Source organism: Sinocyclocheilus anshuiensis, unplaced genomic scaffold (assembly GCF_001515605.1).
Source record: "Sinocyclocheilus anshuiensis isolate Anshui unplaced genomic scaffold, SAMN03320099.WGS_v1.1 scaffold747, whole genome shotgun sequence".
NCBI classification, from domain to species: Eukaryota; Metazoa; Chordata; class Actinopteri; order Cypriniformes; family Cyprinidae; genus Sinocyclocheilus; species Sinocyclocheilus anshuiensis.
The window spans coordinates 605,443-617,017 of NW_015548225.1; the positions used below are offsets into that span (position 1 = coordinate 605,443).

At 41.3% G+C, this 11,575-nt stretch overlaps 1 pseudogene; it reads left to right on the forward strand.

Annotated features, from left to right (window-relative positions):
* The first annotated feature begins 830 nt into the window (after positions 1-830).
* LOC107654344 (polycystic kidney disease protein 1-like 2) lies at positions 831-9,160 on the forward strand (annotated as a pseudogene).
* Positions 9,161-11,575: the final 2,415 nt, after the last annotated feature.

The window sequence follows — 11,575 nt, forward strand, 5'->3', positions numbered from 1 at the left end:
GAGGAGATTGAGGTAACGAGATTGTCAGCAAAAAAAAGCGAAAAGCTTGGCTACTGTAAACATAAAACTTCCAGAACTTATTCATCTTCTTCATTTCCTAGATTCTCTTACAAGGACGGAGGTGGCAGAGGTTGACCAAACTCTTCTGAAACTGGCAAACGTCAGCACTGTTGTCATTAATGTGACTGCACCCAATATATCTCTGGTTTTCAAGTTAGACCCTTCAGAGGAGACACCTCTGCAGTTGCTCCTGGGTTTTCAGGACTACCCTAATGATACAAATTATGAGGCTCGGTTCTAGCTACCTCAAGATGGTGACTCTGAAGGTTATTAACAAATCTAAACAATTGAACAGAATTTTATTAATGCTTTTTGCAAGAAATTGAAAAGTATTCTGTTATATTTGTGTGGTGCAGAGGAAAGGTACACATGGGTGCTTAGCCCTACGGAGATGACAATAGAAGTAGGCATTTACTATACCTTCTAGGGATGTGCCGATACGAGTATCGGTACCGAACAGTTCACGGGGCAAATTCCAAATGGAAGTGATCATTCCTATCCCCTTGGAGTGGGGACTTTGGAGTGAGCAGGGCATGTGCGTGCCATTATGTAGTCGTTTGGAATGCACTTGGCAAAGCGAGCGATGTAATTTCCTCATTATCTTCAGCTGGCATGTTTCCGTGAAAACGCAGCACGGTGTCCGTCAGCAGTGTCACGGGAACATGCCAGCTGAAGATAATGAGGAAATTACGTCGCTCGCTTTGCCAGGTGCATTCCAAACGACTACATAATGGCACGCACATGCCCTGCTCACTCCAAAGTCCCCACTCCAAGGAGATAGGGATGATCACTTCCATTTGGAATTTGCGTCGTAAAAAATCATATCGGCACATCCCTACTACCCTCTGGTGAGGCCTGTTGTTGGTGCAGGGGTGAATTTGACAAATGCCTCAGTTTTCATCACAACCATTGCTGCTCACTGTTTGTATTGGGATGAGATAAAGGCCAAGTGGAGTGGTGAAGGCTGTAGGGTAAGTCAAACAATTAATGTATTTTAAGTCCCATTCACACTGACTCCATTTATTTTTTAAATTTTGATGATTAGAGCTTACAGTTTATGAAAGTAAAATATCCAGTATCTCAAAATATTAGAATATTTACATTTGAGTTTCATTAAATGACCATCCCTACAGTATAAATTCCGGGTATCTCTTGTTCTTTGAAACCACAATAATGGGGAAGACTGCTGACTTGGCAAAGGTCCAGAAGACAATCATTGACACCCTCCACAAAGAGGGTAAGTTACAGAAGGTCATTACTAAAAGGGGTGGCTGTTTACAGAGGATTGCTGTATCAAAGCATATTAAATGCAAAGTTGACTGGAAGGAAGAAATTGGGTAGGAAAAGGTGCACAAGCAACATGGATGACCGCAAGCTTGAGAATACTGTCAAGCAAAGCCGATTCAAACACTTGAGAGAGCTTCACAAGGAGTGGACTGAAGCTGGAGTCAGTGCATCAAGAGTAACCATGTCCAGATGTCTTCAGGAAAAGGGCTACCAAGCCACTTCTGAAACAGAAACAATGTCAGAAGCATCTTACCTGGGCTAAGGAGAAAAAGAACTGGACTGTTGCTTAGTGGTCCAAAGTCCTCTTTTTAGATAAAAGTAATTTTCGGATTTGATTTGGAAATCAAGGTCTGGAGTCTGGAGGAATACTGGAGAGGCACAGAATCCAAGCTGCTTGAAGTCCAGTGTGAAGCTTCCGAAGTCAGTGATGATTTGGGGTGCCGTGACATTTGCTGGTGTTGGTCCATTGTGTTTTATCAAGTCCAAAGTCCTGAAGGCTTCATACGAGCTGAAGGCTCAATAGCGCCTCAGCAGTGCCACAGGCTGATCGCTTCCATGCCACACCTCACTGATGCTGTAATTTGTGCTAAAGGAGCCCCGACCGAGTATTGATTTCATAAATGAACATACTTTTCTGATTTGAAAATCCTGGTTTTGATTGCTCTTAGAAAATATTCTAATATTTTGAGATACTGGATTTTTGACTTTCATGAGCTGTAAGCTCTAACCATCAAAATTAAAACAAAAAAACTTTTGAAATGTTTTACTTTGCCTCCTTTTCAGCGCATCATTATCATTTCCATATTTGCTTTGGGAGGTATGTGTCCACTGGACCCCCTTCAGACTAACTTTTAGGGCCACCCACTACCTCTGCGGCTTTGATTGATCTTAGGAAATATTCTAATATTTTAAGATACAGGATTTTTGACTTTCATGAGTTGTAAGCTCTAGTCATCTAAATTCATCCAGATATATGACTAGTGTTTGCTGTAGCAGTTGCAGCTTGCTTCAGAAACCCTCCACCTTCCCCATCTCCACCTGTATAGATCTGCTATGAGGTGATTCATCTATGCTATATGGGGGTTATTTCATGTATGTTATATTTGCAGCAGCAATATTTCTTACATGCTCACAGCAGCACATTGTGGATGTATTGGCAGTAGCAAGTCTCGGTACTTGCTCTGCCGCAGCAACAGCAGTATATATATATATATGAAGCAGTAATATTGTTTTGTTCCTATCACAGAGAGCAGTTTTTGTGAGAACCCAGAGCAAAATGGAAAACACAGCGTCTATAGCCAGTATCTCTACAAACAACTGCAAAATGTGGAGAGAGAGAGCTGAGACTGCTGGGGCCTTCATCCTTCTCTAAGCCAGACAGCTACAACCAGGCTGTATTGCAGGTCCAAGGCATGAAAAACCTACATGAACCTCTTGTCTCCTCCTGTTCTGTAAGTGGTCTACATACCCGTAGCTCCAGCTCCACAGAGGGCAACAGTGGAGACAGCAAAAAATGTTGTCAGATAGGCCTGCCCTGGTGGTTTGTGTTCGTTGGTTGGTTTCTTGTTGTAGCCACCAGTGGTGTTTCAGCATACTTCACTATGATGTATGGGTTGACCTATGGGAAGGAGCGCTCCATCAGCTGGCTCATCTCAATGGTGGTGTCATTCTTTGAAAGCCTCTTCATCACCCAGCCTGTAAAAGTAAGAGATGGAATAAAAAAGACAGTTCATGGGACCTTCCTTTTTTTGTATTTTATATTGTATGTTTATCTGTATTGTACAATACCACTTCCTGTGCAGCTTGTTAACACTGTCCGCTAGATGTTTTGTTGCTACAGAAACCTGGACTTGATGGGCTTGTATTGATTTCTTTAGGTACTGGGCTTTGCAGTCTTCTTTGCTTTGGTACTCAAAACTGTTGATGGGACTCTACCCAACACAGGTAACTGGACCATCAACAACATGAGTGAATTTATCGCATCTTATTTGATAATCACTTTTAAGTGACAAAACATCTGTCCACAGATGATCCAGATGCAATCAGAATTGCCAGGAGACAGCACATGTAGCTCCTATCAGCCTCCTCCTCCCACCGATATAGAAAAGATGAGAAATAACATGATCAAGGAGCAGAAAGTTTTTGCACTCATCCGAGAGATTCTCAGTAAGAAAGTCATCATTTCGCTTTCATTAATAGAAAGATCAGCTTGTTTAAAAGCTTTTTACATTGCAGTTTATGTGGGATTCCTGTGGATGCTTCTCTTGGTTCAGCTCTCATATGGTCAGCGAGATCCACATGCATACTACCTCACCCAGCACATCCGGCAGAGTTTCAGCAATGGCATTTCAGACAGTATGAAGCAAAAAGATATATTTAATTGGGCTAAACCCTCCTTGCTCAGTAATTTGTTTGGGCAATATTCAGGTATTCCTTCAATATGTATTGTTTATGTTGTCTACTTGTTCAAGGTTAAAAACTGCTTGTTTATTATACCGATAGACCTATATGTACCTTGTTGTATGTTAACTTTTCAGGCTTCATAACAGATGGAAACTCAAAACTTGTTGGCAATGCTCGACTCCGCCAGGTTAGGGTAAGAAAAAACTCTTGTAGACCATGCAGTACCATGCAGTACTCTGTTCCTGACTGTTATGCCCCATACTCCTGGGATGCAGAGGACATGGGTTCCTAAAGTTCAGGCTGGAACCGGACTAAAAATGTGAATGGCTCTAAGATTTTACTCACACCTTGGCACTACCAAACTCAGACCAAACTGCGGGCAAACCCTGTTTCGGGTGGGCTGGCCCTTTATAAGGGTGAAGGATTTGTGGTGGAACTAGGTCTAGATAAAAAGAATGCAAGCAGGTAGCATAATGTGTTATAACATGTAATGTAGTTTCAAAAGTATAAGTTACACTAGTTAATTTGTCCTTTCCTGTCCTACAGTCTTCTTCAATATCTTTATGACAACATCTGGCTTGACGTGTATACACGGGCTGTCTTTGTGGAGTTCAGTTTATAATGCAAATGTGAACCTCTTCTGCATTGTGACTCTCATATTTGAGACCACGGGAGTGGGTGAGGCATCTCATCTTGATATTCTTAAAAGATTCTCATGTTGTCAAAGGTTGGACTCATGGTGATTTTGTTGTTATCGCGCATTACATTATCTCAGTGAGGTGCAGACTGTCCATCTTTATCAGTCCACTGGTGGCTTTCATGTATTTGTTATGGCATCAGAGGCCATCTATTTCCTCTTCATTCTCTACTACATGTTTGTGCAGGTCCGTTTTCTCATGGAACATTAAAATAAAATGGTGTATGTAACACAGTTCGTAGTTCTGGAAGAAGGAGGCGGGAACCGGCGAACGTTCAAACAAAACTTTAATAATAAAATAAACACAAAATAGCACGACAGCCCCTCGCGGACGACTGTTGCACACAAACAGAACCAAAACACAAAATAAAATCCAGGCCTGGTCCTCTCTCGTCTTTCACTGTCGTAACTCCTCCTTTTATCCTTCCGGACCTCCTCCGTGGGACTCGAGACTGGTGAGTGGTGCAGGTGTCGCTCATTATCAATTACTCCACCGGCCTCGCTCCGTTCCCACGGCTCTCGGCCCCGCCCCCACTCGTCAAGCAGCAGTGGAGCTATAATGCACAGTATCTTGTGGATTTAACAGGGCAAACTGATGAAGCAGCAAAAATGGGCATATTTCAGAATCAAATGGAATCTATTAGAGTTGGCCATTATCATTCTAAGTATGAAATGAGTGCATTTTCTGTGTTTGTCAAGAGGATGATACTGGGTAACCGGGACATTTAAGTACTACCAAAATAACAAAGACATGTGAGTGAAAGCTTCAAGTGTTCCAGATCAATCAGCATGCTCGGAATACCAGACTTCTACTTGCTGCACAATACAGTATACACTTTATATTTAAAAATACTTGAGAATTAATACAGCTGCTTCTCTAACAGGTTTGCCAGTTTTTATGAGACTGCCACTGCAGATGCTCTACTGGGCTATCTGATAGCCTTCTTAGTTCTACTGGCCACCATAAAGCTGTGGCATCTATTGAGACTCAACCCCAAGCTACACATGATCACCTCCGTTGCAGCAGGCATGGACCGATATCTCTGGCTTCATCGTGGTCATGACCATCATGTTTCTGGCTTATTCCATTGCTGCTAGTATGGAAATGTTCTCTAACATAAAATGAAAATAGACCATGATCAGGGCCTACAATAGGGGCAACTCCTAGAGGGCCACAGTCCTGAAGAGTTTAGTTCCAACCCTGCTCCAGCACACCTACATGTAGTTTTCAAGGGTAGCGTCCAAAAGCTTTGGAAGCTGACTTATTGTCTCTCTGCCTTATGAGGCAATAACTTGCAGGCAGCATTTGTGCTGTATTTTCCGAAACTGATTTTGGATGGACTTGCGGAGGCAGCATAAAAGTTTAATAATCTAAAATCAGAAAATAGAGAGGGCTTTGGTGATAAAGTGAATATTTAATTACTACAATACTCTCTCCATCTTTCGGCTAGCTCCCATTCTTGTCAGGGGTCACCAAAGCAGAATAATCTGCAAAGCCAATTTGGCACATTTTATGCCAGGTGCTAGTTACTACAATACAAATTTTCACTAAAAATGACATCAAAAGTGGAAGACATCGCAGTCTCAGGAGACAGCATGTAAGAAAATCATTTGATTTGGAGGCCTGGTTGCCTTTTTATACCACCTGCAGAGGCAGCATGTTTCAGCTTTCGGACACAGCCAAGTTTACCTCGAAGGACTTAGCCAAAGCCACTGGAAGGCAAGCCAAAAAGTAACGACTAATGCTTATGCTTCCACTTTGGCGGTACGCAGGGAAAGAGAGGCTTCAATACACTAGCATTTAATGAATCGACAACCTGTTTGCTAATCTTCAACATGTTTTACACTAAACAATAGTTTTGAATTTAACTATTTTTATAGTTTACACCGAAAAACATTTCGCTTTATAAGAGATGTCACAGACTTTTTGCAACAAGACTGAATTCAGCTTACGGCACTTTTCATTAATTCCTATGGTATCTGTAAACAGCAATTCAGTGTCACACAACTGAAATTCACGGTGTGTTCCAAATGGGATATATCGCCCTCCGAAGGGCACTTCGGAGTGAAAACAATCATGGCCGCCATATTGAAGGGTCGTTCCAAACCGAAGTCACTTCAAAGGGCCCTTCGGAATGAAGGATTTCGAAGGGTACAATTGATGGACACTTCGGGCTCCCATGATCCTTTGCGCAGATTCTTTGCATGATGACGGTGCCTCTGTGTGGGCATGTAATGATGACGCAGAAGGGCACTTCTAGGAACAGTTGTTTGGTCTCCTACACCCTTCAACCCTTCGAAGCTCTCACTCCAGAGGGTAAACCCTTTGAAGGGATTAGGGCATAGGGATGAGCCCTTCCGAATGGAACGCAGGGTCAGTCACGTCAAGGCTGTAATGTGATTAGTTATCAAGGCACATGTGATCCAAGTTGGCCGTTATGCTTTCTCCAATAGTACGTAATACAAACCCTCTCATCTCCCAATAAGAAGACAATAGGCTTGTTTGAGATGCGCCTCGCCTCACCTGAAATGAAGGCAAGAGCAGGCAGCTGCAGTTCTGCCCTCTCGAAGTGGAACAGATACCAACGAGATCAAAGGCGGATATCACGTTATTCTCACTCATGTGCTGTGTTGCTAATAAACATGATATCATTTCAGTTCTGTTGCTTTTATATTAAAATAAATGATGAACAAGACACTCAAAGTGCTTGCTATTTAATTCCATACGAAAGGTGTATTTATCATCCATTTTTACTTTAATACAAACATGTATTTAAAATTTTTATAGAAATATGACAACAATCACGTATCTCACACAGAGTTCGCACTGTCATAGTGTTTGGAAACATTCATGCATAATTTAAATACATAATCACATGGAACCAGATAAAAAAATAAAACATTTTAGAAGAGAACTCAACATCATAGTTGTCTGAACCCAACATCACAGTTGTCTGAACCAATGAGCATTAAGCTGTCGTCAGCCAGTCGTTTCCCATCATGCTTTTGATCAGTGCAGTCGGTGGTGAGCAACTGCGCTCGACTGCACAATCCAACACAGCCGCCTCACCATCGTGAGAATTTTTTGGCACACGTCAACATGACATCAGAGCAAGTCGGACATAACTCGGACACTTCTAACCGGCATGCATCTTGCGGTGATCACCGGTGATCGGTTCTGCGCAGATTTTGCTCATCTCAAACAAGCCTAATTTCTGACTTAGCTGGATAATGTGTGCTTAATTAGGGTTAAAGCTAAACTCTGCAGGACTGTGACCCACCTGAAGCTGGGTTTGGCATACAAGCTATTGGAACAGAGCTGGGCAACTTTGGTTCTGGAGGGCCGCTGTCCTGTAGAGTTTAGTTCCAGCCCTAATCAAACACACCTGAACAAGCTAATCAATGTCTGATGTGTTTGATTAGGGTTGGAGCTGAACTCTGCAGGACAGTGGCCCTCCAGGACCGAAGTTGCCCAGCCCTGTACTGGACGGACAGAGTAATGCCAAATCCTGTTCCTGGAGATCTACCTACCTGCAGAGTTCAGTTATAACCCTGCTCCAACACACCTGTCTGTAATTATCAAGTGCTTCTGAAGATATAAATTATCTGGTTCAGGTGTGTTTGATCAGGGTTGGAGCTCAAGTTTGCAGGAAGGTACATCTCCAGGAACAGGACTGGGCACCCCGATTTAGGCACTATATATTACAAGTTAATAACATGATGAACAGACTGAAATGCAGGGAATCTTGATTGCCATCATAACTCTCATTTGCAGACTGCACACATTCAATCTGAGTTCACATTTGTCTGAAAGTTTTACAATTTGTATCCCACTAGTGCAATTTGATGTACGGTTGGAGGATCTACTCATACATAACTCTGCTTGAGGCTGCACAGACCATTATTTGTCTACAACTGGGTATTTTGAACTATGATGAGGTAAAAATTAAAGGCATATACTGAATTGGTACTCACTGCTAATGTGTTTAAGAAATTAAGCGTTAGTTCTGGCAGGTCACGTGAGTCAAGCTTGCATCAGCTGATTCTCAGCTGATCACATCTACCTATAGGAATACGACACCTATCGTGGCATTCCTCCTAGGGGGGTTATTATTGCTGCTCTCCCTGCTCATTCATGACAGGCTGCATGGATGGGCAGGGAGGTTTTTGCCCAGAACAGAACCATACCGCCAAACCAAACTTTATGCTAAGTATCTATCATTTTGACGATAGTGGTCCTCACAGAACTTAGATTTGTTCATTGTATAATTTCTTTCTACCTACAGGTTTTGGATTACAATCCAGTTCTGGGAGCTTTCCTGATTGGATCCTGCATTATCTTCATGACATTTGCAGTTCTCAACCTCTTTATATCCCTGATTTTGGTGGCTTTCAATGAAGAGCTCTTATATTGCTTGCTTAAGACAGTAAGCTCATTCAAATAACCATGTAAAAGAAGAAACTAAAAGGCCTTTGGGTGCCCAGCCATTATAGATGTATAGCATGCATGCATCCACAAGAAGACCAAAATCAGTCATTCTTACAAACTATTGATAACTATTGAGTCCCACAACAAGTTCAAAATCAAATGCAAAATGGTTGTGAAATTTGGTATACTTATTGGACAGGACATTACTGGTAGCAATTCTGACATGTCTCTCAAACTTTCCAAGCAGTACTGACAGTTTTGACTTTCATTTCTGCTCATAATTTTTGAACGATAGTTCTAACGATGGCGCCGACGGTGATGGCTGCCTCCGTGGCGTGCTCCGCAGTTGTTTTTATGTTTTTGTTAGTTTGTCCTGTCTTTAGTTATATCCCTGCAATCAGTTTCACCAGAGACGAATTGCTGGACATTCGGCAGTACACACCACCCGATATTTCACCGGTTTTCGACTATTCTGATGTTTTGCTGGACATTGTAGTCGGGGGAGCTGTGGCGCTGATCAAGCGCTTCAGGACGCGCAGACGGGGGGTAAGCGAGCCGGCACGCTCGTCAAGCTCAGACAGCGCGGATTCAGAACGCCGTTGCCGAGCATCCATCACACCTAAAATTTGCACATAATATACAGTACCTGTACACACAAAACTGTCTATTGCAATATACCTGCACATACAATTGTCGATTTATATATTTTTATTCCTTATTTACTTGTTCTATTTTTTTATTATCTGTGTTTTTTGTTCTGTCACTGTCATTCTGTTACACTGTGGAAGCTTCTGTCACGAAAACAAATTCCTCGTATGTGTAAACATACCTGGCAATAAAGCTCATTCTGATTCTGATTCTGATTCTGAACAGTGTGGCCTGGATATACATTCAGTCCACTTGTTTTCAATTTTCACCCACACTTTTGTGATTTGAAAAAAAAAAAAAAAAGGCATTTAAACATCCCTAAAGCTCTTATCTGATTTTCTCCACATTTGGGTTGGATAATTTTGATACACCAAATAATTTCTGTGTAACGCTGGGATCCTCATTCCTGATGCTGGAGAACCACTTTCCTAAAATTAAATTCTGCTGCTTCATCAGTTTGTCCAGTTAAATCCAGATGACACTGTGCATTATAGGCTTCACTTATGCAAATAGCACCTATTTCAGTGTTCCATGAGAGAGCTGACCTGCTCAAACTTGTATGAAGAGGAAATAGATGGTCTCTGATGCCAGAACAAATACACGAAAGCCATCATTTGTCAGTCTGTACTTAACCTACAGCTTATATTCAGTTTTCATCACATTTGGATCAGGTAATCTTGAGACTACTTCTATAGTTATCAAGCTTTGATATACCCAATATTTGGTGTAACACAGATTCTGATTCCTGAACCCAAAGAGACACTTTCCTACAAGAGTTTAGTTGTAACCGTGTCATTTTTTTTCGGAGTCCAGTTAAATTTTTTTGTATAGAGCTTTTCACAAAACACATTATTTCAAAGCAGCTCTACAGAAAATTGTGATGTTAATCTCCCCCAAACACCTGGCTGTCATTTTTTTCGGAGTCCAGTTAAATTTTTTTGTATAGAGCTTTTCACAAAACACATTATTTCAAAGCAGCTCTACAGAAAATTGTGATGTTAATCTCTTAATATCTTCATGTCTTATAATCACATTTAGCAGATTCGAGCTGGGCAATAATATACTTAACCAATCCGATTTGAAGAACCAGTTTATAGTTTTTGTGAAGTTTAGGCTTTCAATCAGTGTTTGGTGCTTGTACATCAGTGTCATTCATCTATCATTTCCTCTGATTTTAGGGATTACTCATGGTTAAGGTTAGGTTTAGGTGTAGGGATATGGTCAAGACTAATTATTTGGATTAAAATATTGTTCCAGGGTCAACAAAATATGTTGACCTAGGAACACATCTGACTCAAGTGTGTTCCTAGGACAACATATGCAGTTAGGTGACAGCGCCACCTACAGGACAATTTGTACAGCTATAAAATATGGAGATGTCCAAAATGCCCAAGAGTTTGAAAACTCCTGGCTCAGACAAAGTCAAAAACCTAACAAATTTTCCTTTATTATTTTCAAGAAAGTTAGGCTAAGTGGTATGGCCAAGACCATGCCTTAAGGGACTCTTTATAGCTCTAGGATTCCAAAAAAAAAAAAAAAAGTGCTCTGCTTTACAATGTGCATCGCATTGACGTACTTGGCCACAATATTGCTGTTTGCAGCTATATTCTCTGCTTCATTTTTTTTTTTTACCTAATAATATTGCAAGACTACAAAACTACTAGGCAATCATCCGGGGGTGCGTTTCCGTAGTAAAATGGCCAAATCTCTATCAGTAGAACCATGTTGGTATAAGACGGTTGTAAATGACATTTCACACACATGTGGTGGAGTAATAATCTTTGCTAATCAATCGATTAGAGATTGCTATTATTGTCAGACCTGTGTCAATTACTTTGCCAGATTATTGTTAATTGCACAAGTAGAATGCTGTTCATTTTTTAATTGCGTTAACATGCAGTATGTAATTGCCGTACATGGTCCATTCAGTCTGCAGCTTTCTCAGCTGGTCTTAAAAACGTGGCATCAGAGGACTACTTCACTGTTTTTGAACCCTGTCGTGTTGTTTTATTTGATGTTACAGATTTACTCACTCTTCAAACATGGCGCGG